The sequence below is a fragment of the Procambarus clarkii genome, chromosome 48 (genome assembly GCF_040958095.1).
Source record: "Procambarus clarkii isolate CNS0578487 chromosome 48, FALCON_Pclarkii_2.0, whole genome shotgun sequence".
Lineage (NCBI taxonomy): Eukaryota > Metazoa > Arthropoda > Malacostraca > Decapoda > Cambaridae > Procambarus > Procambarus clarkii.
Genome location: NC_091197.1, coordinates 26,189,130 through 26,212,934, shown reverse-complemented (window position 1 = coordinate 26,212,934; position 23,805 = coordinate 26,189,130).

The window sequence follows — 23,805 nt, the reverse complement described above, 5'->3', positions numbered from 1 at the left end:
ATCATTAAATATACGAGAAAAATTATGTAAACACATAATTGACCAGAAAATAACCTTAAATACTTAATTTTCAATCATCTATTTGTTTCTCGTTAAAATACTGAATAACATATTGAAAAGGGGAGAAGTTCTGTTTTTATTGCATATATCGACGTTTCAGGTTTCAGCCGGATTAGAATGGTTTTGCGTGTACATCTTCCATCGGTATATAAACCGAAAATCAGGAACATTTTAGTTAATTTTGAAAACACATTGATTTTTATCATTGTATTGGAAGTAACATCTTTATACGTCTTTTCTAGGGTCTAAAAATTACGAAACGTCGCTTTATGATTCGAAGTTAAAATCCTCAAATTTGGTATAATAATGACTTTTTCACGTTTTTCATGTAGTTTGATATAACGTAAATATAAAAATATTTAATAAATAAAATCATTTTTACCAATATTTCATGTAGTATCACGATATGTGATTTGGCCTTCATATCTCAGATTATCGCATAATCTGAGATATGAAGGCCGCATAAATGCAATACATTTTAAGCAAGTTTTCTAGCATTTTGTTTTGTACTAAAAATTATCGAATTCAGCAAAATTTTGACGTTTACTACCTCCTTTCCTTTATTGATATAAACAAAATATCATCGAATTAGGCAATATTTTGCAGTTTTTCCACGTTTTTGTGAATTTTCAGTTTATTGCTATTAATTCATTAAATATACGATAAAAATGATGCAAACACATAATTGATTAGAAATAACCTTAAACCTTCATTTCAATCAACTATTTGTTTCTCGTTAAAATACTGAGTAAGATATTGGAAAGGGGAGAAGTTCTGTTTTTATTGCATAGATCGACGTTTCAGCCGGATTAGAGCGTTTTGCGTGTACATCTTCTATCGTATATAACGGAAAATCAGGAACATTTAGTTAATTCTAATGAAAACACATTGATTTTTTTTTGTTTTTTTTTTTTTTTTTTTTTTTTTATCATTTGTATTTGAAACAACATTGTCATATGTTTTTTCTTAGATCTAAATAAAACGAAACCTCGCTCTATGATTTGAAGTTAAAATCCTCAAAAATGGTAATATAGTGACTTTTTTCACGTTATTCATGTAGTGTGATTTTACGTATATATATTCGTTTTACCAATATTTCGATACTACTTCATGTTTTCTCACGATATGTGATTTGGCCTTCATACCTCAGAATTTCGCAAATTTTGAATTTTTAAGCAGGTTTTCTTGCATTTTGTTTTGTTCTAAAAATCATCGAATTTAACAATATTTTGACCTTTATCATACCCTTTTCCTTTATGTGATTTAAACAAAATATCATCGAATTAGGCAATATTTTGCCGTTTTTCCACTTTTTGTGAATTTTCAGTTTATTGTTATTATTTCATTAAATATATGAGAAAAATTATGCAAACACTTAATTGATCAGAAAATAACCTTAAACACTACATTTTCAATCAACTATTTGTTTCTCGTTAAAATACTGAATAACATATTGAAAAGGGGAGAAGTTCTGCTTTTATTGCATATATCGACGTTTCAGCCGGATAAGAGCGGTTTTACGTGTACATCTTCCATCGGTAATATAAACGGAAAATCAGGAACATATTAGTTAATTCTAATAAAAACACATTGATTTTTATCATTTGTATTTGAAACAACATTGTCATATGTTTTTTTCTTTGGTCTAAATAAAACGAAACCTCGCTCTATGATTTGAAGTTAAAATCCTCAAAAATGGTAATATAGTGACTTTTTTCACGTTATTCATGTAGTGTGATTTTTACGTATATATATTCGTTTTTACCAATACCAATACTACTTCATGTTTTCTCACGATACGTGATTTAGCCCTCATATCTCAGAATTTTGCAAATTTTGCATTTTAAGCAGGTTTTCTTGCATTTTGTTTTGTTCTAAAAATCATCGAATTTAGCAATATTTTGACCTTTATCATACCCTTTTCCTTTATGTGATTTAAACAAAATATCATCGAATTAGGCAATATTTTGCCGTTTTTCCACGTTTTTGTGAATTTTCAGTTTATTGGTATTATATCATTAAATATACGAGAAAAATTATGTAAACACATAATTGATCAGAAAATAACCTTAAATACTTCATTTTCAATCATCTATTTGTTTCTCGTTAAAATACTGAATAACATATTGAAAAGGGGAGAAGTTCTGTTTTTATTGCATATATCGACGTTTCTGCCGGATTAGAATGGTTTTGCGTGTACATCTTCCATCGGTAATATAAACCGAAAATCAGGAACATTTTAGTTAATTTTAATGAAAACACATTGATTTTTATCATTTGTATTGGAAGCAACATCTATATACGTCTTTTCTAGGGTCTAAAAATTACGAAACGTCGCTTTATGATTCAAAGTTAAAATCCTCAAATTTGGTATAATAATGACTTTTTCACGTTTTTCATGTAGTTTGATATTACGTAAATATATTCATTTTTACCAATATTTCATGTAGTATTACGATATGTGATTTGGCCTTCATATCTCAGATTATCGCATAATCTGAGATATGAAGACCGCATAAATGCGATACATTTTAAGCAAGTTTTCTTGCATTTTGTTTCGTACTATAAATTATCGAATCCAGCAATATTTTGACGTTTATACTCCTCCTTTCATTTATGTGATATAAACAAAATATCATCGAATTAGGCAATATTTTGCTGTTTTTCCACGTTTTTGTGAATTTTCGGTTTATTGTTATTAATTCATTAAATATACGATAAAAATGATGCAAACACATAATTGATTAGGAATTAACCTTAAACACTTCATTTTCAAACAACTATTTGTTTCTCGTTAAAATACTGAGTAAGATATTGAAAAGGGGAGAAGTTCTGATTTTATTGCATATATCGACTTTTCAGCCGGATTAGTGCGGTTTTACGTGTACATCTTCCATCGGTAATATAAACGGAAAATCAGGAACATATTAGTTAATTCTAATGAAAACACATTGATTTTTATCATTTGTATTTGAAAAACATTGTCTTATGTTTTTTCTTGGATTTAAATAATACGAAACCTCGCTCTATGATTTGAAGTTAAAATCCTCAAATATGGTAATATAGTGACTTTTTTCACGTTATTCATGTAGTGTAATTTTACGTATATATATTCGTTTTTACCAATATTTCGATACTACTTCATGTATTCTCACGATATGTGATTTGGCCTTCATATATCAGAATTTCGCAAATTATGCATTTTTAAGCACGTTTTCTTGCATTTTGTTTTGTTATAAAAATCATCGAATTTAGCAATATTTTGACCTTTATCATACCCTTTTCCTTTATGTGATTTAAACAAAATATCATCGAACTAGGCAATATTTTGCCGTTTTTCCACGTTTTTGTGAATTTTCAGTTTATTGGTATTATATCATTAAATATACGAGAAAAATTATGTAAACACATAATTGATCAGAAAATAACTTTAAATACTTCATTTTCAATCATCTATTTGTTTCTCGTTAAAATAGTGAGTAAGATATTGAAAAGGGGAGAATTTCTGTTTTTATTGCATATATTGACGTTTCAGCCGGATTAGAACGGTTTTACGTGTACATCTTCCATCGGTAATATAAACCGAAAATCAGGAACATTTTAGTTAATTTTAATGAAAACACATTGATTTTTATCATTTGTATTGGAAGCACCATCTTTATACGTCTTTTCTAGGGTCTAAAAAATACGAAACGTCGCTCTATGATTCGAAGTTGAAATACTCAAATTTGGCATATAAATGACTTTTTTCACGTTTTTCATGTAGTTTGAACTTACGTAAATATATTCATTTTTACCAATATTTCATGTAGTATCAACATATGTGATTTGGCCTTCAAATCTCAAATTTTCGCATAATATTGCATTTTAAGCAAGTTTTCTTGCATTTTGTTTCGTACTAATTATCATCGAACTGAGCAATATTTTGACATTGATCATCCCCTTTTCCTTTATGTGATATAAACAAAATATCATCGAATTAGACAATATTTTGCTGTTTTTCCACGTTTTTGTGAATTTTCAGTTTATTGCTATTAATTCATTAAATATACGATAAAAATTATGCAAACACATAATTGATTAGAAATTAACCTTAAACACTTCATTTTCAATCAACTATTTGTTTCTCGTTAAAATACTGAGTAAGATATTGGAAAGGGGAGAAGTTCTGTTTTTATTGCATATATCGACGTTTCAGCCGGATTAGAACGGTTTTACGTGTCCATCTTCTATCGGTAATATAAACGGAAAATCAGGAACATTTTAGTTAATTCTAATGAAAACACATTGATTTTTATCATTTGTATTTGAAACAACATTGTCATATGTTTTTTCTAAATAATACGAAACCTCGCTCTATGATTTGAAGTTAAAATCCTCAAAAATGGTAATATAGTGACTTTTTTTCACGTTATTCATGTAGTGTGATTTTACGTATATATATTCGTTTTTACCAATATTTCGATACTACTTCATGTTTTCTCACGATATGTGATTTGGCCTTCATATCTCAGAATTTCGCAAATTTTGAATTTTTAAGCAGGTTTTCTTGCATTTTGTTTTGTACTAAAAATCATCGAATTTAGCAATATTTTGACCTTTATCATACCCTTTTCCTTTATGTGATTTAAACAAAATATCATCGAATTAGGCAATATATTGCCGTTTTTCCAGGTTTTTGTGAATTTTCAGTTTATTGTTATTATTTCATTAAATATACGAGAAAAATTATGCAAACACATAATTGATCAGAAAATAACCTTAAACACTACATTTTCAACCAACAATTTGTTTCTCGTTAAAATACTGAATAACATATTGAAAAGGGGAGAAGTTCTGTTTTTATTGCATATATCGACGTTTCAGCCGGATTAGAGCGGTTTTACGTGTAAAACTTCCATCGGTAATATAAACGGAAAATCAGGAACATTTTAGTTAATTCTATTAAAAACACATTGATTTTTATCATTTGTATTTGGAACAACATTGTCATATGTTTTTTCTTGGATCTAAATATTACGAAACCTTGCACTATGATTTGAAGTTAAAATCCTCAAATATGGTATTATAGTGACTTTTTTCACGTTATTCATGTAGTGTGATTTTTACGTATATATATTCGTTTTTACCAATACCAATACTACTTCACGTTTTCTCACGATACGTGATTTGGCCTTCATATCTCAGAATTTTTCAAATTTTGCATTTTTAAGCAGGTTTTCTTGCATTTTGTTTTGTACTAAAAATCATCGAATTTAGCAATATTCTGACCTTTATCATACCCTTTTCCTTTATGTGATTTAAACAAAATATCATCGAATTAGGCAATATTTTGCCGTTTTTCCACGTTTTTGTGAATTTTCAGTTTATTGGTATTATATCAGAGGCTGAAGAGAGGGATGCAAAGGCTCATGAGAGTGATGCAGAGGCTAAAGAGAGTGTTGCAGAGGCTTAAGAGAGGGTTGCAGAGGCTCAAGAGAGTGATGCAAAGGCTCAAGAGAGTGATGCAGAGGTTCAAGAGAGTGATGCAGAGGATCAAGAGAGTGATGCAGAGGCTGAAGAGAGAGATGCAGAGGCTAAAGAGAGTGATGCACAGGCTCAAGCGAGAGATGCAGAGGTTCAAGAGAGGGATGCAGGGGCTCAAGAGAGGGATGCAGAGGCTCAAGTGAGGGATGCAGAGGCACAAGAGAGGGATTCAGAGGCTCTTGAGTGATGCAGAGACTCAAGAGAGGGATGCAGAGGCTAAAGCGAGTGATGCTCAAGAGAAGGATGCAAAGGCTCATGAGAGTGATGCAGAGGCTCAAGAGAGTGATAGAGAGGCTAAAGAGAGTGATGCAGAGACTCAAGAGAGGGATGCAGAGAGTCAAGAGAGGGATGCAGGGGCTCAAGAAAGGTATGCAGATGCTCAAGTGAGGGATGCAGAGGCACAAGAGAGGTATGCAGAGGCTCTTGAGAGTGATGCAGAGGCTCAAGAGAGGGATACAGAGGCTTAAGCGAGTGATGCTCAAGAGAAGGATGCAAAGGCTCATGAGAGGGATGGAGGAGTTCAAGAGAGATGCAGAGGCTCAAGAAAGGGATGCAGTGGCTTTAGAAAGTGATGCAGAGGCTCAAAAGAGGGATGCAGAGGCTTAAGAGGGTGATGCAGAGGCTCAAGAGAGTGATGCCGAGGCTTAAGAGAGGGATGCAAAGGTTCAAGAGAGTGATGCAAAGGCTCAAGAGAGTGGTGTAGAGGCTGAAGAGAGTGTTGCAGAGGCTTAAGAGAGGGATGCAAAGGCTCATGAGATTGATGCAGAGGCTTAAGAGAGGGATGCAGAGGCTCAAGAGAGGGATGTAGAGGCTCAAGAGAGTGATGCAGAGGCTCAAAAGAGTGAAGCAGAGGCTCAAAAAAGGGATGCAGAGGCTTACGAAAGTGATGCAGAGGCTCAAAAAAGGGATGCAGAAGCTTAAGAGAGTGATGCAGAAGCTGAAGAGAGTGTTGCAGAGGCCTTTGCATCACTCTCTTGAGCCTTTGCATCCCTCTCTTAAGCCTCTGCTACACTCTCTTCAGCCTCTGCATCACTCTCTTAAGCCTCTGCATGCCTTTTTTGAGCCTCTGCATCACTTTCTTAAGCCTCTGCATCCCTTTCTTGAGCCTCTGCACCACTCTCTTGAACTCCTGCATCCATCGCATAAGCCTCTGCATCCCTCCCCTGAGCTTTTGCATCACTCTCTTAAGCCTCTACATCCCTCTCTTGAGCCTCTGCATCACTCTATTAAGCCTCTGCATCCCTTTTTTGAGCCTCTACGTCACTTTCGTAAGCCTCTGCATCCCTTTCTTGAGCCTCTGCATCACTTTCTTATGCCTCTGCATCCCTTTCTTGAGCCTCTGCAGCACTCTCTTTAACTCCTGCATCCATCTCATGAGCCTCTGCATCCCTCTCCTGAGCTTTTGCATCACTCTCTTAAGCCTCTGTATCCCTCTCCTGAGCCTTTGCATCACTCTCTTAAGTCTCTGCATCACTCTCTTGAGCCTCTGCGTCACTCTCAAGAGCCTCTGCATCCCTCTCTTGTGCCTCTGCATCCTTCACTTGAGCCTCTGTATCCCTCTCTATAGCCCTTGCATCCCTTTCTTGAGCCTCTGCATCCCTCTCTTGAGCCCCTGCATCCCTCTCTTTAGCCTCTGCATCACTCTCTTAAGCCTCTGTATCACTCTCGTAAGCCTCTGAATCACTCTCCTGAGCCTCTACATCCCTCTCTTGAACTCCTGCTTCCCTCGCATGAGCCTCTGCATTCCTCTCTTGTGCCTCTGCATCCCTCACTTGAGGCTCTGCATCACTCTCTTTAGCCCCTGCATCCCTCTCTCAAGCCTCTGTATCACTCTCTTGAGCCTCTGCATCACCCTCTAAAGCCTCTGCATCACTCTCTTGAGGCTCTGCATCATTCTCTTGATCCGCTGCATCACTCTCTTGAGCCTCTTCATCCCTCTCTTGAGCCTCTGCATCACTCTCTTCAGCCTCTGCATCACTCTCTTAAGCCTTTGAATCCCTCTCTTGAGGCCTCTGCATAACTCTCTCGAGCTTCTGCATCACTCTCTTGATTCTCTGCATCACTATTGTAAGCCTCTGAATCACTCTCTTGAGCCTCTGCATCCCTCTCTTAAGCCTATGCATCCCTCTCTTAAGCCTCTGCATCACTCTCTTAAGCCTCTGCATCACTCTCTAGAGCCTCTGCATCACTCTTTTGATCCTCTGCATCACTCTCTTGTGCCTTTGCATCACTCTTTTGAGCCTCTGCATCACCTTCTTAAGCCTCTGCATCCCTCTCTTCAGCCTCTGCATCCCTCTCTTGAGCCTATTCATCCCTCTCTTCAGCCTCTGCATCCCTCTCTTGAGCCTCTGTATCACTCTGTTAGGCCTCTGCATCACTCTCGTAAGCCTCTGCATCACTCGCTTAAGCCTCTGCATCACTCCCGTAAACCTCTGAATCACTCTCTTGAGCCTCTCCATCCCACTCTTGAGCCTCTGCTTCACTCTTGTAAGCCTCTGCATCAATCTCTTAAGCTTCTGCATCACTCCCGTAAACCTCTATATCACTTTCCTGAGCCTCTGCATCACTCTCTTGAGCCTCTGCATCACTCTATTCAGCCTCTGCATCCCTCTCTTGAGCCTCTGCATCATTCTCCTAAGCCTGTGCATCACTCGCCAGAGCCTCTGTATCACTCTCTTAAGCCTCTAGATCACTCTCCTAAGCCTCTGCATCACTCTCGTAAGCCTCTGAATCACTCTTTTGAGCCTCAGCATCACTCTCTTAATCCCCTGCATCCCTCTCTTGAGCCTCTGCATCACTCTCTTCAGCCTCTGCATCACCCTTTTAAGCCTCTGCATCCCTCATTTGAGCCTCTGCATCACTTTCCTAAGCCTCTGCATCCCTCTCTTGAGCCTCTGCATCCCTCTCTTGAACTCCTGCATCCCTCTCATGAGCCTCTGCATCCCTCTCGAGCCTTTGCATCACTCTCCTAAGCCTCTGCATCCCTCTCATGAGCCCCTGCATCCCTCTCCTGAGCCTCTGCATCCCTCTCTTGAGCCTCTGCATCCCTATCTTAAGTCTCTGCATCACTCTCTTAAGCCTCTGCATCACTCTCGTAAGCCTTTGAATCACTCTCTTGAGCCTCTGCATCCCTCTCTGAGCTTCTGCATCACTCTCTTGAGCCTCTGAATCACTTACTTGAGCCTCTGCATCCCTCTCTTGAGCCTCTGCATCACTCTCTTGAGCTTCTGCATCCCTCTCTTGAGCCTCTGCATCAATCTCCTTAGGCTCTGCATCACTCTCTTGAGCCTCTGCATCACTTTCCTGAGCCTCTACATCCCTCTCTTGAGCCTCTGCATCACTCTCTTGAGCCTCGGCATCCCTCTCTTAAGCCTCTGCATCACTCTCTTGAGCCTCTGCATCACTCTCTTGAGCCTCTGCATCACTCTCTTGAGCATCTGCATCACTCTTGTAAGCCTCTGAATCACTCTCTTGAGCCTCTGCAACACTCTCCTGAGCCTCAGCATCACTCTCTTGAGCCTCGGCATCCCTCTCTTAAGCCTCTGCATCACTCTCTTGAGCCTCTGCATCACTCTCTTAAGCCTCTGCATCACTCTCTTGATCCTCTGCATCACTCGTTTGAGCCTCTGCATAACTCTCTTGAGCCTCTGCATCACTCTCTTGAGCCTCTGCATTTCTCTCTTGAGCCTCTGCAACACTCTCTTCAGCCTCTGCATCACTCTATTCAGCCTCGGCACCACTCTCTTAAGCCTCTGCATGACTCTTTTAACCCTCTACATCACTCTTGTAAGCCTCTGCATCACTCTCTTGAGTCTCTGCATCCCTCTCTTAAACTCCTGCATCCCTCTCTTGAGCCTCTGCATCCCTCTCTTCAGCCTTTGCATCACTCTCTTAAGCCTCTGCATCCCTCTCTTGGGCCTCTGCATCACTCTCGTAAGCCTCTGCATCACTCTCTTGAGCCTCTGCGTAACTCTCTTGAGTGTCTGCATCACTCTCTTGAGCCTCTGAATCCCTCTCTTGAGCCTCTGCATCACTCTGTCAAGCCGTTGCATCACTCTCTTGATCCTCTGCATCACTCGCTTGATCCTCTGCATCACTCTCTTAAGCCTCTGCTTCCCTCTCTTGATCCTCTGCATCACTCTCTTGAGCCTCTGCATCACTCTCTTGAACCTCTGCATCACTCTCTTGAGCCTCTGCATCACCCTCTTAAGCCTCTGCATCACTCTCTTGAGCCTCTGCGTCCCTCTCCTAAGCCTCCGCCTCACTCTCTTAAGCCTCCGCATCACTCTCCTAAGCCTCTGAATCACTCTCTTGAGCCTTTGCCTCACTCTCTTGAGCCTCTCAATCACTCTCTGAAGCCTCTGCATCACTCTCTTGAGCCCCTGCATCACTCTCTTGAGCCTCTGCATCACTCTCTTGAGCCTCTGCATCCCACTCTTGAGCCTCTGCATCATTCTCTAAGCCTCTCCATTGTCGTGACGCTGAACCCCGGTTCATTCCGAACACAGCGATTACACAACACATAACACCTTGCCTCAGCAACCGTTATTACCACCTATACTCCTACACACACCAGACCCTTGAGGCGTACCACTAGGTTTGTACTGGAACACAATGTATGAACATATGGAAGGTATTTAAAGGCCGTCGGGTTTTGTCATTTAATTACAAAGAATAGACTCTGACAAATAAATACATATTAACATTATTAGGTCAATACACTTCCAATACCCATAGACCACCTGACCTCCGCGATCACCACCCACACTCGTAACTTCCGCCTAAGTCCCTAATACGGAATGATTACTACAACACTCCACACCCGGTTAGTCTTTTATTCAATACTCACATTCTGCAGACTTAACTTCGTCACTAAGATCACATCAGGTTCTCGCATAGCTGTCTGCTACACTGCGCTGCTGCCACAAACGGAGACCTCGGAGGACTTGCCAGTTCAACTCCCACAACAAGACTGACTCCAGTCAGCCATGGCCTCAAACATTTCACCCCGCCTCTCAAGGAAGGTATCATCCGATTAACCTTATCCCTAGAGCGGTAACCTTGATCCTAGAAGCCTGAAGAAGAATAATTCCTCTTTCCAGGAATTATTAATTTGGCTAAACAGCTTCGGTCTTAATCCATTGATCTTTCTTAGATATGTGATCCATAGTCTGTCTACTTACATGTACTTCCAATCATCATTCGTTAAATGTTGTAGTAATGATCCTCTAGCTAATAATTCCTACTAACTTGTGGATTACAACACCACTCCCCTCCTTAAACACGCATATGTCCCCATATGCATCATTGCAATGGTTCCATTAGTGCAAGGACCTGGAGGATGCACCCACCATATGTGTACAACTAAGAAATCATCCAATAAGTTCATTATACACACGATGAAATAAATTAAAATTTTCCCCGACATGACTCACAACACTTCTCCATCATATACATTTTATTCACATCATATCACAGGTTAAATAGTCTGTAATAATTTTTCGCATCTCCAACAATGCTCATATACCTAAACTGCTGACATATAATTACATACAAACATAAACATAAAATTACATTGACCAGAATGCTGGCACTTAAACAGAAATGACACTAGTCATTAATATATACACAACACATATATATCTAAGGTTCTTCATCCTTAGTAACAAGTTAATTATCATTTAACATCTTGCCCTGTACTGTTGACATAAGGGCTTACAATGATCACACAATGTTTCACTGGCCTCCTCCACAATTGGCAGCATCACTTCTCTTGTCTTCGTGTCCCATGGTTGCTAGGTCATAGATCCTCCATGACCCAGACAAAACCCAGGCTGTCCAGCCTGGTGAATGTTGTCAATGTCCCATCGTTGCTCTGAGCTAACGTGATCCTGGCCTCCAGAGCAACGGAGATTCCTACCCCAGGGTCATGTTCCCTTGGGTCTGTGTTGACGTCCCGTTCCAGGGCACTAATCCCAGAACGCTGTAGATCCCTCACAGGTCTCTGGTCTAGGCCCATCCGCCCAGTGTGTCCACCTGTATTCACACCTTCCCGACCGCTGTACCTGCAAAATATTCCCTCGGAGCCCCCTGGCTCGATCCCATTATTACATAACCCCCTCGGCTCCGTACTCTCACCCCGTATATAGCCTGAGCGCAGCTGCAAAACCATTGCAGCTGGCCCTTGTCCCTGCTTTGATGTCAGGGGGCGAATTTCGCCTATAACGTCACGTTGGCTTCACTTCCTCCCCCTTTTTTTTCTAGAATAACTGAGTGTAGCCTCATAGCTTCCCTTCTACTCTACCTGAAGCTCTGTGACATGATCCCGGGGGACCTTCTCAAGCCTAACAAGCCTAACCCCTTAAGGCTTCCTTAACCTCCCTTTCCATGGACATCCTATCCACTATTCCCATTAATTTATCCATTCTATCCTTGTCGCCCTCACTCTGACTTACTGACATGGCTGCAATAATCTCCTCCACAGGGTGCGCCCACGCTACCTGTGCATGCTTACTCAAGGTGACTGGCCACCGAGAGGGATTAAAAACCCTCAACCGAATTACCCCTTCATTTATGTCTTCAATAGTCTCCATTATCACCAACCCTGCTGGATTATCCAATGGCTCAATTTGCACAACGTCTACTCCCTTGGCTTTACATGCCATTTTAATCACTAAGGATGCTTCTCCCGGAATGGTAACATCCTTGGGTACCGTGACTGCCCACTGTATATTCTGGTCCCCAGCCGAGTTACCATAGTTACCCCTCACTACTGCTACTCCTTCTCTACTCCTCACCTTGTTAACGTCTACCGCTTGACCCCCACATACCAATTTATTCCCCCTTGCGCTGAACGCTATGGTACATGAGTATTTTTCGATGAAATCAATTCCCAAGATAATGTTGATATGTTTCAGCCCTATATCCTGTATTACTACAAAACTATGTTTAAACCATCTATCTTCTAGCTGGAAATCCACAGTTGTCTCACCAAACACCCGCAACGCATTATCCCCCACCGCCGTTAATCTCCTGTTGTTCGGTATCAGCCTGACGTCTGATCCTAACACGCTACGACTGTGGTAGCGGGTCTACCGCCATCTTCTCGCTACGACTCATGATGGACACGGAAGCACCGGTGTCCACCAAGGCTGTATAGATAGTGCCCTTTAACCGTAAATGCACCTTTATGGGATGACCCGACCCGACGGTACACAACCACTGTCCGCCACCCCCTACTGTACACACTGGGTAATTAGGCGGAACAAAAAGCTTACACTGCCAGGCCAAGTGACTACCGTCACCACACAGCTTACACACTTTTGTCTGCTTAGGTCGGTCCGGCTCGTGTTTACCTGCAGTGTACCCCGTTCCCCGGGGATACCCTCTACCGGTACCCTGGTTCTGGTGGTACATTTCCTGTGCTCCCTGAGCAGGCGTGTATCGTGGTGGAGCAGGAGTGAACCTGCCTCCACGTGCCCCTTGATTATAGCCTCCTCGCTGCCCGCGAGTACCCTGATGGGGTCCCCACGACACCCCACTCGTATTGTGTCCCTGGAACACCCTTGGCTCCCAGCCCTTATTATTGTTACGTCGAGGAGCACCTCGCCCCTTGCCCTTGGAATGTGTGACCCCCGCCGCGGGTCCATCCTCCACTGGCTGAGCTACTGGGGCCCAGAGCTGAGCCTGTCTCTCTTGCGTGTCTGCAAGATTTGCCTGTTCCTTAGGGGACATTTCCTTGAAAATGTCATCCTCTGTCAGTTTATGTGTCGGGCTATTCTCCGCCCAAAACACTGCATGTTTCACCGATTCCTTAAAAGACTTAGCTTCCCTGCAGTGTAACGCACTTTCCCGCGGTAGTGCACCGAAAAAACACTCCGTTGCATAGAATCTCTTACTACCCCCGTGAACTGCGTTTCCGTCCGCTCAATCACATCACCCAAGAGTCTTATTCTATGGCCAAACGCCCTTAATTGTTCCCCTGGTTCTCGTTTAAGTGCAGCTAACTGAGCCTTTAGTTCTACTGCATCGTGCTGCACATCGTAATGATCTATCAGTTCCTGCTTAAACTCGCTATAACTATTTATTTCTCTAATTTCCGCCGAGTTGAGTAGGGTCTTTGCTTCCCCTTTCACCTTGGAATATGCCAATGCAATCTTTGCCTGATCCGACCATGACCCCACACTAGTCGCCTTCTCTAGAGCAAAGAAAAATGTTCTAATATCCGTCAGTAACTGACCTTTCGAATCCCGTTTGGCTCCCCAAAACGTGGGTATGTCTCTATATACCTTAGGTCCTGCATTAGTCGTCTCATGCGTGCTCAACACATTTTTCAACCACTGTGCAACCTGCCCAATTGTCTCTGACGCTGCCGCCTGCGCCGTAAGCAACGCCGCCGTGTTATCACCACTCTCACCCTGACCGACATTACTCGTGGCCTGGCCACTGGCGCCCCTATTACTACCCGTACCCGTCATGGCTACTCGCCCCTTATGTGCTCGTGTATGAACCAGCTTGACGCTTTACCGTACAGTAACCTTACTTGGCCTTATTCCCTTAATCTCACTAGAATCACTTATAATTTAAGCCACCATTAACAACGTCACTTATCAGTTCCCCACACTGCTGTTTCCACCCCTTAGGGAACTTTTCCCTGCCGCACAACGTGGCCAATCCACTTGGCCCCACACCCCACTATGGCCACTCACTGGCCCACACACCTTCCCTTCCTCACTCCAATATCCACCGTCCTGAACACAACCCGACGTCTACCAATTCCCGAACATTCCCTCACCACTAAACCAGTAACACACTTCCTTCATCTCTCAAAGTGTTCCAAAACCTGATTGCGCTGCCACCAAATATGTCGTGACGCTGAACCCCGGTTCATTCCGAACACAGCGATTACACAACACATAACACCTTGCCTCAGCAACCGTTACTACCACCTATACTACACACACCAGACCCTTAAGGCGTACCACTAGGTTTGTACTGGAACACAATGTATGAACATATGGAAGGTATTTAAAGGCCGTCGGGTTTTGTCATTTAATTACAAAGAATAGACTCTGACAAATAAATACATATTTTGAGAATGTTGCAGAGGTTCAAGAGAGGGATCTAGAGGCTGAAGAGAGTGTTGCAGAGGCTCAAGAGTGATGCAGAGGATCAAGAGAGGGATGCAGAGGTTTCAGAGAATGATGCAGACGCTGAAGAGAGTGTTGCAGAGGCTCAAGAGAGTGATGCACAGGCTCAAGAGAGCGATGCAGAGGCTCAAGAGAGTGATGCAGAGGCTCAAGAGAGTGATGCAGAGGCTCGAGAGAGTGATGCACAGGCTCAAGAGAGTGCAGAGGCTCAAGAGAGTGATGCAGAGGCTCAAGAGAGTGATGCAGAGGCTCAGAGAGTATGCAGAGGATCAAGAGAGTGATGCAGAAGGCTCAAGAGAGTGAGTGCAGAGGCTCAAGAGAGTGATGCAGAGGCTAAGTGAGTGATGCAGAGGCTCAAGAGTGTGATGCAGAGGCTTAGGGGAATCTTGAGGTTATCTTGATGTTATCTTGAGATGATTTCGGGGCTTTAGTGTCCCCGCGGCCCGGTCCGCGACCAGGCCTCCACACCCAGGAAGTAGCCCGTGACAGCTGACTAACTTCCAGGTACCTATTTACTGCTAGGTAACAGGGACATTCAGGGTGAAAGAAACTTTGCCCATTTGTTTCTCCCTCGTGCGAGAATCGAACCCGCGCCACAGAATTACGAGTCCTGCGCACTATCCACCAGGCTACGAGGCCCCTGATGATGCAGAGGCTTAAGAGAGGGATGCAGAGGCTAAAGAGAGTGATGCAGAGGCTCAAGAGAATGATGCAGAGGATGGAGAGAGTGATGCAGAGGCTCAAGAGAGGGATTCAGAGGCTCAAGAGAAGGATTCAGAGGCTTAGGAGAGTGATGCAGACACACAAGAGAGTTATGCAGAGGCTCAAGAGAGTGATGCAGAGGCTTAAGAGAGTGATGCAAATGCTCAAGAGAATGATGCAAAGTGATGCAGAGCATAGGAGAGGGATACAGAAGGTAAAGAGGGTGATGCAGAGATTCAAGAGAGGGATTCAGAGGCTCAAGAGATAGATTCAGAGACTCAAGAGAGTTATGCAGAGTCTCAAGCGAGGAATGCGGAGGCTTAAGAGAGGGTGCAGAGGCTAAAGAGAGTGATGCAGAGGCTGAAGAGAGTGATGCAGAGGTTTACGAGAGTGATGCACAGGATCAAGAGAGGGATGCAGAGGGTTAAGAGAGTGATGCAATGGCTCAAGAGAGGGATGCAGAGGCTGAAGAGAGGGATGCAAGAGTTCAAGAGAGGGATGCAGAAGCTCAAGTGAGGGATGCAGAGGCTTAAGAAAGTGATGCAGCGGCTTAAAAGAGGGATGCAGAGGCTTAAGAGGGTGATGCAGAGGCTCAAGAGAGTGATGCAGAGGCTCAAGAGAGGGATGCAGGGGCTCAAGAGAGTGAGGCAGAGGCTCAAGAGAGTGATTCAGAGGCTTACGAGAGTGATGCAGAGGCTTAAGAGAGGATTCAGAGGCTCAAGAGAGGGATTCAGAGACTCAAGAGAGTTATGCAGAGGCTCAAGTGAGGGATGCAGAGGCTCTAGAGAGTGATGCAGAGACTCAAGAGAGGTATGCAGAGGATCAAGAGAGTGATGCAGTGACTTACGAGAGTGATGCAGAGGCTTAAGAGAGAGATGCAGAGGCCTAAGAGAGGGGTGCAGAGGCTGAAGAGAGTAATGCAGAGGCTGAAGAGAGTGTTGCAGAGGCTCAAGAGAAGGATGCTGAGGCTCAAGAGAGTTATGCAGAGGCTCAAGCGAGTGATGCAGAGGCTCAAGAGAGCCTTGGAGAGGCTCAAGAGTGTGATGCAGAGGCTCAAAAGAGGGATGCACAGGCTCAAGAGAGTGATGCAAAGGCTCAAGAGAGTGATGCAGAGGCTCAAGAGAGTGATGCAGAGGCTAAGGAGAATGATGCAGAGGCTCAAGAGAAAGATGCAGAGGCTGCGTAAAGTGATGCAGAGGCTCAAGAGAGTGATGCAGAGGCTCAAGAGGTTGATGCAGATTCTCAAGAGTGATGCAGAGGCTCACGAGAGTGATGCAGAGGCTAAAGTGAGTGATGTAGAGGCTCAAGAGTGTGATGCAGAGGCTCAAGAGTGTGATGCAGAGGCTTAGGAGAATGATGCAGGGGCTCAAGAGAGGGATGCAGTGGCTCAAGAGAGTGATTCAGAGGCTTAAGAGAGGGATGCAGTGGCTCAAGAGAGTGATTCAGAGGCTTAAGAGAGGGATGCAGAGCCTCAAGAGAGGTATGCAGAGGCTCAAGAGAGTGATTCAGAGGCTTACGAGAGTGATACAGAGTCTTAAGTGAGTGATGCAAAGGCTTAAGAGAGGGATACAGAGGCTCGAGAGAGGAATGCAGAGGATCAAGAGAGTGATGCAGAGGCTCAAGAGAGAGATGCAGAGGCTTAAGAGAGTGATGCAGAGCCTCAAGAGAGTGATGCAGAGGCTGAAGAGAGTGTTGCAGAGGCTCAAGAGAGGGATGCAGAGGCTCAAGAGAGTGATGCAGAGGCTCAAGAGAGTTATGCAGAGGCTCAAGCGAGTGATGTAGAGGATCAAGAGAGGGATGCAGAGGTGTAAGAGATTGATGAAGAGGCTGAAGAGAGAGTTGCAGAGGCTTAAGAGAGTGATGCAGAGGCTCAAGAGAGAGATGCAGCGGCTCAAGAGAGCGATGCAGAGGCTCAAGAGAGTTATGCAGAGGCTCAAGAGAGTGATGCAGAGGCTCAAGAGTGTGATGCAGAGGCTCGAGAGAGTGATGCAGAGGCTCAAGAGAGGGATTCAGAGGCTCAAGAGAAGGATTCAGAGGCTTAAGAGAATGATGCAGACACTCAAGAGAGTTATGCAGAGGCTCAAGAGAGTGATGCAGAGGTTTACGAGAGTGATGTACAGGATCAAGAGAGGGATGCAGAGGGTTAAAGAGTGATGCAAAGGCTCAAAAAAGGAATGCAGAGGCTCAAGAGAGGGATGCAGGAGTTCAAGAGAGGGATGCAGAGGCTCAAGTGAGGGATGCAGAGGCTTAAGAAAGTGATGCATCGGCTTAAAAGAGGATGCAGAGGCTTAAGAGGGTGATGCAGAGGCTCAAGAGAGTGATGCAGAGGCTCAAGGGAGGGATGCAGGGCTCAAGAGAGTGATGTTGAGGCTCAAGAGAGTGATTCAGAGGCTTACGAGAGTGATGCAGAGGCTTAAGAGTGTGATGCAGAGGCTTAAGAGAGGGATGCAGAGGCTCAAGAGAGAGATTTTGAGACTCAAGAGAGTTATGCAGAGGCTCAAGTGAGGGATGCAGAGGCTCAAGAGAGTGATGCAGAGACTCAAGAGAGGTATGCAGAGGATCCAGAGAGTGTTGCAGAGGCCTAAGAGAGGGGTGCAGAGGCTGAAGAGAGTGATGCAGAGGCTGAAGAGAGTGTTGCAGAGGCTCAAGAGAGGGATGCAGAGTCTCAAGAGAGTTATGCAGAGGCTCAAAAGAGGGATGCACAGGATCAAGAGAGTGATGCAAAGGCTCAAGAGAGTGATGCAGAGGTTCAAGAGAGTGATGCAGAGGCTTAGGAGAATGATGCAGAGGCTCAAGAGAAAGATGCAGATGCTGCAGAAAGTGATGCAGAGGCTCAAAAGAGTGATGCAGAGGCTCAAGAGATTGATGCAGATTCTCAACAGAGTGATGCAGAGGCTCAAGAGAGAGATGCAGAGGCTAAAGTGAGTGATGCAGAGGCTCAAGAGTGTAATGCAGAGGCTCAAGAGTGTGATGCAGAGGCTTATTAGAATGTTGCAGAGGCTCAAGAGAGTGATGCAGAGGCCTAAGAGAGTGATGCAGAGGCTCAAGAGACGGATGCAGAGCCTCAAGAGAGTGATTCAGAGGCTTACGAGAGTGATGCAGAGGCTTAAGTGAGTGATGCAAATGCTTAAGAGAGTGATGCAGAGGATGAAGAGGGGATGCAGAGGCTTAAGAGAGTGATGCAGAGGTTCAAAAGAGTGATGCAGAGGCTCAACAGAGTGATGGAGAGGCTTTAGAGAGTGATGCAGAGGCTCTAGAGAGTGATGTAAAGGATCAAGAGAGTGAGGCAGAGGCTCAGGAGAGTGATGCAAAGGATCAAGAGAGGGAAGCAGAAGCTTAAGAGAGTGATGCAGAGGCTGAAGAGACAGATGCAGAGGCTCTAGAGATTGATGCAGAGGCTTAAGAGAGTGATGCAGAGGCTCAGGAGAGTGATGCAGAGGATGAAGAGAGTGATGCAGAGGCTTGAGAGAGTGATGTAGAGGCTCAAGAGAGGGATTCAGAGGCTCAAGAGAGGGATTCAGAGGCTTAAGAGAGTGATGCAGACACTCAAGAGAGTTATGCAGAAGCTCAAGAGAGTGATGCAGAGGTTTACGAGAATGATGCAGTGGTGCAAGAGAGGGATGCAAAGGCTTAAGAGAGTGATGGAAAGGCTCAAGACAGGGATGCAGAGTGATGCAGAGGCATAGGAGAGGGATACAGAGGCTCAAGAGAGAGATGCAGAGACTCAAGAGAGTTATGCAGAGGCTCAAGCGAGGGATGCAGAGGCTTAAGAGTGGGGTGCAGAGGCTAAAGAGAGATCGATGCAGAGGCTCAAGAGAGTTTTGCAGAGGCTCAAGAGTGTGATGAAGAGGCTTAAGAGAGTGATGCACAGGCTCAAGAGAGTGATGCAAAGGCTCAAGAGAGTGATGCAGAGGCTCAAGAGAGTGATGCAGAGGCTTAGGAGAATGATGCAGAGGCTCAAGAGAGGGATGCAGAGGCTGAAAAGAGTGATGCAGAGGCTGAAGAAAGTGATGCAGAGGCTCAAGAGAGTGATGCAAAGGATCAAGAGAGTGATACAAAGGCTCAAGAGAGTGATGCAGAGGCTCAAGAGAGTGATGCAGAGGCTAAAGTGAGTGATGCAGAGGCTCAAGAGTGTGATGCAGAGGCTTAGGAGAATCTTGAGGTTATCTTGATATTATCTTGAGATGATTTCGGGGCTTTAGTGTCCCCGCGGCCCGGTCCTCGACCAGGCCTCCACCCCCAGGAAGCAGCCCGCGACAGGTGACTAACTCCCAGGTACCTATTTACTGCTAGGTAACAGGGGCATTCAGGGTGAAAGAAACTTTGCCCATTTGTTTCTCCCTCGTGCGGGAATCGAACCCGCGCCACAGAATTACGAGTCCTGCGCGCTATCCACCAGGCTACGAGGCCCCTGATGATGCAGAGGCTCAAGAGAGGGATGCAGAGGCTAAAGAGAGTGATGCAGAGGCTCAAGAGAGGGATGCAGAGGCTGAAGAGAGTGATTCAGAGGCATACGTGAGTGATGCAGAGGCTGAAGTGAGTGATGCAAAGGCTTAAGAGAGGGAGGCAGAGGCTCAAGAGAGGGATGCCGAGGCTCAAAAGAGTGATGCAGAGGCTGACGAGAGAGATGCAGAGGCTTAAGAGAGTGATGCAGAGGCTGAAGAGAGTGATGCAGAGCATGAAGAGAGGGATGCAGAGGCTTAAGAGAGTGATGCAGAGGCTCAAGAGAATGATATAGAGGATCAAGAGAGGGAAGCAGAGGTTTAGGAGAGTGATGCAGAGGCTCAAGAGAATGATGCAGAGGCTGGAGAGAGTGATGCAGAGGCTCAAGAGAGGGATTCAGAGGCTCAAGAGAAGGATTCAGAGGCTTAAGAGAGTGATACAGACACTCATGACAGTTATGCAGAGGCTCAAGAGAGTGATGCAGAGGCTTAAGAGAGTGATGCAAAGGCTCAAGAGAGGGATGCAGAGTGATGCAGAGGCATAGGAGAGGGATACAGATGCTCAAGAGAGAGATGCAGAGACTCAAGAGAGTTATGCAGAGGCTCAAGCGAGGGATGCAGAGGCTTAAGAGTGGGGTGCAGAGGCTAAAGAGAGTGATGCAGAGGCTGAAGAGAGTGTTGCAGAGGCTCAAGAGAGGGATGCAGAGGCTAAAGAGAGTGATGCAAAGGCTCAAGAGAGTTATGCAGAGGCTCAAGCGAGTGATGTAGAGGATCAAGAGAGGGATGCAGAGGCGTAAGAGAGTGATGCAGACGCTGAAGAGAGAGTTGCAGAGGCTTAAGAGAATGATGCAGAGGCTCAAGAGAGAGATGCAGAGTCTCAAGCGAGGGATGCAGAGGCTTAAGAGAGGGGTGCAGAGGCTAAAGAGAGTGATGCAGAGGCTGAAGAGAGTGATGCAGAGGTTTACGAGAGTGATGCACAGGATCAAGAGAGGGATGCAGAGGGTTAAGAGAGTGATGCAAAGGCTCAAGAGAGGGATGCAGAGGCTCAAGTGAGGGATGCAGAGGCTTAAGAAAGTGATGCATCAGCTTTAAAGAGGGATGCAGAGGCTTAAGAGGGTGATGCAGAGGCTCAAGAGAGTGATGCAGAGCCTCAAGAGAGGGATGCAGGGTTCACGAGAGGGATTCAGAGACTCAAGAGAGTTATGCAGAGGTTCAAGTGAGGGATGCAGAGGCTCAAGAGAGTGATGCAGAGGCTTAAGAGTGGGATTCAAAGGCTCAAAAGAAGGATTCAGAGACTCAAGAGAGATATGCAGAGGCTCAAGTGAGGGATGCAGAGGCTCAAGAGAGTGATGCAGAGACTCAAGAGAGGTATGCAGAGGATCCAGAGAGTGATGCAGAGGCCTAAGAGAGGGGTGCAGAGGCTGAAGAGAGTGATGCAGAGGCTGAAGAGAGTGTTGCAGAGGCTCATGAGAAGGATGCAGAGTCTCAAGAGAGTTATGCAGAGGCTCAAGCGCGTGATGCAGAGGCTTACGAGAGTGATGGAGAGGCTCAAGAGAGTCTTGGAGAGGCTCAAGAGTGTGATGCAGAGGCTCAAAAGAGGGATGCACAGGCTCAAGAGAGTGATGCAAAGGCTCAAGAGAGTGATGTAGAGGATCAAGAGAGGGATGCAGAGGCGTAAGAGCGTGATGCAGACGCTGAAGAGAGAGTTGCAGAGAATTAAAAGAGTGATGCAGAGGCTCAAGAAAGTGATGCAGAGGCTCAAGAGAGCGATGCAGAGGCTCAAGAGAGTGATGCAGAGGCTCAAGAGAGTGATGCAGAGGCTCAAGAGAGTGATGCAGAGGCTCAAGAGAGTGATGCAGAGGCCTAAGAGAGTGATGCAGAGGCTAAAGTGTGTGATGCAGAGGCTCAGGAGTGTGATGCAGAGGCTTAGGAGAATGATGCAGAGGCTCAAGAGAGGGATGCATTGGCTGAAGAGAGTGATGCAAAGTCTCAAGAGAGGGATGCAGAGGCTCAAGAGAGGGATGCAGATGCTCAAAGAGTGATGCAGAGGCTCCAGAGAGTGATGCAGAAGCTCAAGAGAATGATGTAGAGGCTTTAGAGAGGGATGCAGTGGCTCAAGAAAATGATGCAGAGGCTCAAGAGAGCGATTCAGAGGATGAAGAGAGGGATGCAGAGGCTTAAGAGAGTGATGCAGAGGATCAAGAGAGGGATGCAGAGGCTTAAGAGAGTGATGCAAAGGCTCAAGAGAGCAGAGGCTCAAGACAGTGATGCAGAGGCTCAAGAGAGTGATGCAGAGGATCAAGAGAGTAATGCAGAGGCTCAAGAGAGTGGTGCAGAGGATCAATAGATGGAAGCAGAGGCTTAAAAGAGTGATGCAGAAGCTGAACAGAGTGATGCAGAGGCTCTAGAGAGTGATGCAGAGGCTGAAGAGAGAGATGCAGAGGCTTAAGAAAGTGATGCAGAGCCTCAAGAGAGTGATGCAGAGGCTCAAGAAAATGATGTACAGGTTTAAGAGAGGGATGCAGAGGCTCAAGAAAATGATGCAGAGGGTCAAGAGAGTGATGCAGAAGATGAAGAGAGGGATGCAGAGGCTTAAGAGAGTGATGCAGAGGCTCAAGAGAGTGATGCAGAGGCTCAACAGAGTGATGCAGAGGCTTAAGAGAGTGATGCAGAGGCTCAAGAGAGCGATGCAGAGCTCAAGAGAGTGACGCAGAGGATCAAGAGAGTAATGCAGAGGGCTAAGAGAGTGATGCAGAGGCTAAAGGTTGTGATGCAGAGGTTCAGGAGTGTGATGCAGAGGCTTAAGAGAATGATGCAGAGTCTCAGGAGAGGGATGCATTGGCTGAAGAGACTGTTGTAAAGGCTCGAGAGGGATGCAGAGGCTCATGAGAGGGATGAAGGAGTTCAAGAGAGGGATGCAGAGGCTCAAGAGAGGGATGCAGAGGCTTACGAAAGTGATGCAGAGGCTGAAAAGAGGGATGCAGTGGCTTAAAAGGGTGATGCAGAGGCTCAAGAGAGTGATTCAGAGGCTTACGAGAGTGATGCAGAGACCTAAGAAAGTGATGCAAAGGCTCAAGAGAAGGATGCAGAGGCTCAAGAGAGTGATGCAGAGGCTCACGAGAGGGATTCAGAGACTCAAGAGAGTTATGCAGAGGCTTACGAGAGTGATGCAGAGACTTAAGAGAGTGATGCAGAGGCTTAAGAGAGTGATGCAGAGTATTAAGAGAGGGATTCAGAGGCTCAAGAGGGGGATTCAGAGACTCAAGAGAGTTATGCAGAGGCTCAAGTGAGGGATGCAGAGGCTCAAGCGAGTGATGCAGAGACTCAAGAGAGATATGCAGAGGTTGCAGAGATTGATGCAGTGACTTACGAGAGTGATGCAGAAGATTAATAGAGTGATGCAGAGGCCTAAGAGAGGGGTGCAGAGGCTGAAGAGAGTGATGCAGAGGCTGAAGAGAGTGTTGCAGAGGCTCAAGAGAGGGATGCAGAGTCTCAAGAGAGTTATGCAGAGGCTCAAGCGAGTGATGCAGAGGCTTACGAGAGTGATGGAGAGGCTCAAGAGAGCCTTTGAGAGACTGAAGAGTGTGATGCAGAGGCTCAAGAGAGGGATGCACAGGCTCAAGAGAGTGATGCAAAGGCTCAAGAGAGTGATGCAGAGGATCAAGAGAGTGATGCAGAGCCTCAAGAAAATGATGTACAGGTTTAAGAGAGGGATGCAGAGGCTCAAGAAAATGATGCAGAGGGTCAAGAGAGTATGCAGAAGATGAAGAGAGGGATGCAGAGGCTTAAGAGAGTGATGCAGAGGCTCAAGAGAGTGATGCAGAGGCTCAACAGAGTGATGCAGAGGCTTAAGAGAGTGATGCAGAGGCTCAAGAGAGCGATGCAGAGGCTCAAGAGAGCGATGCAGAGGCTCAAGAGAGTGACGC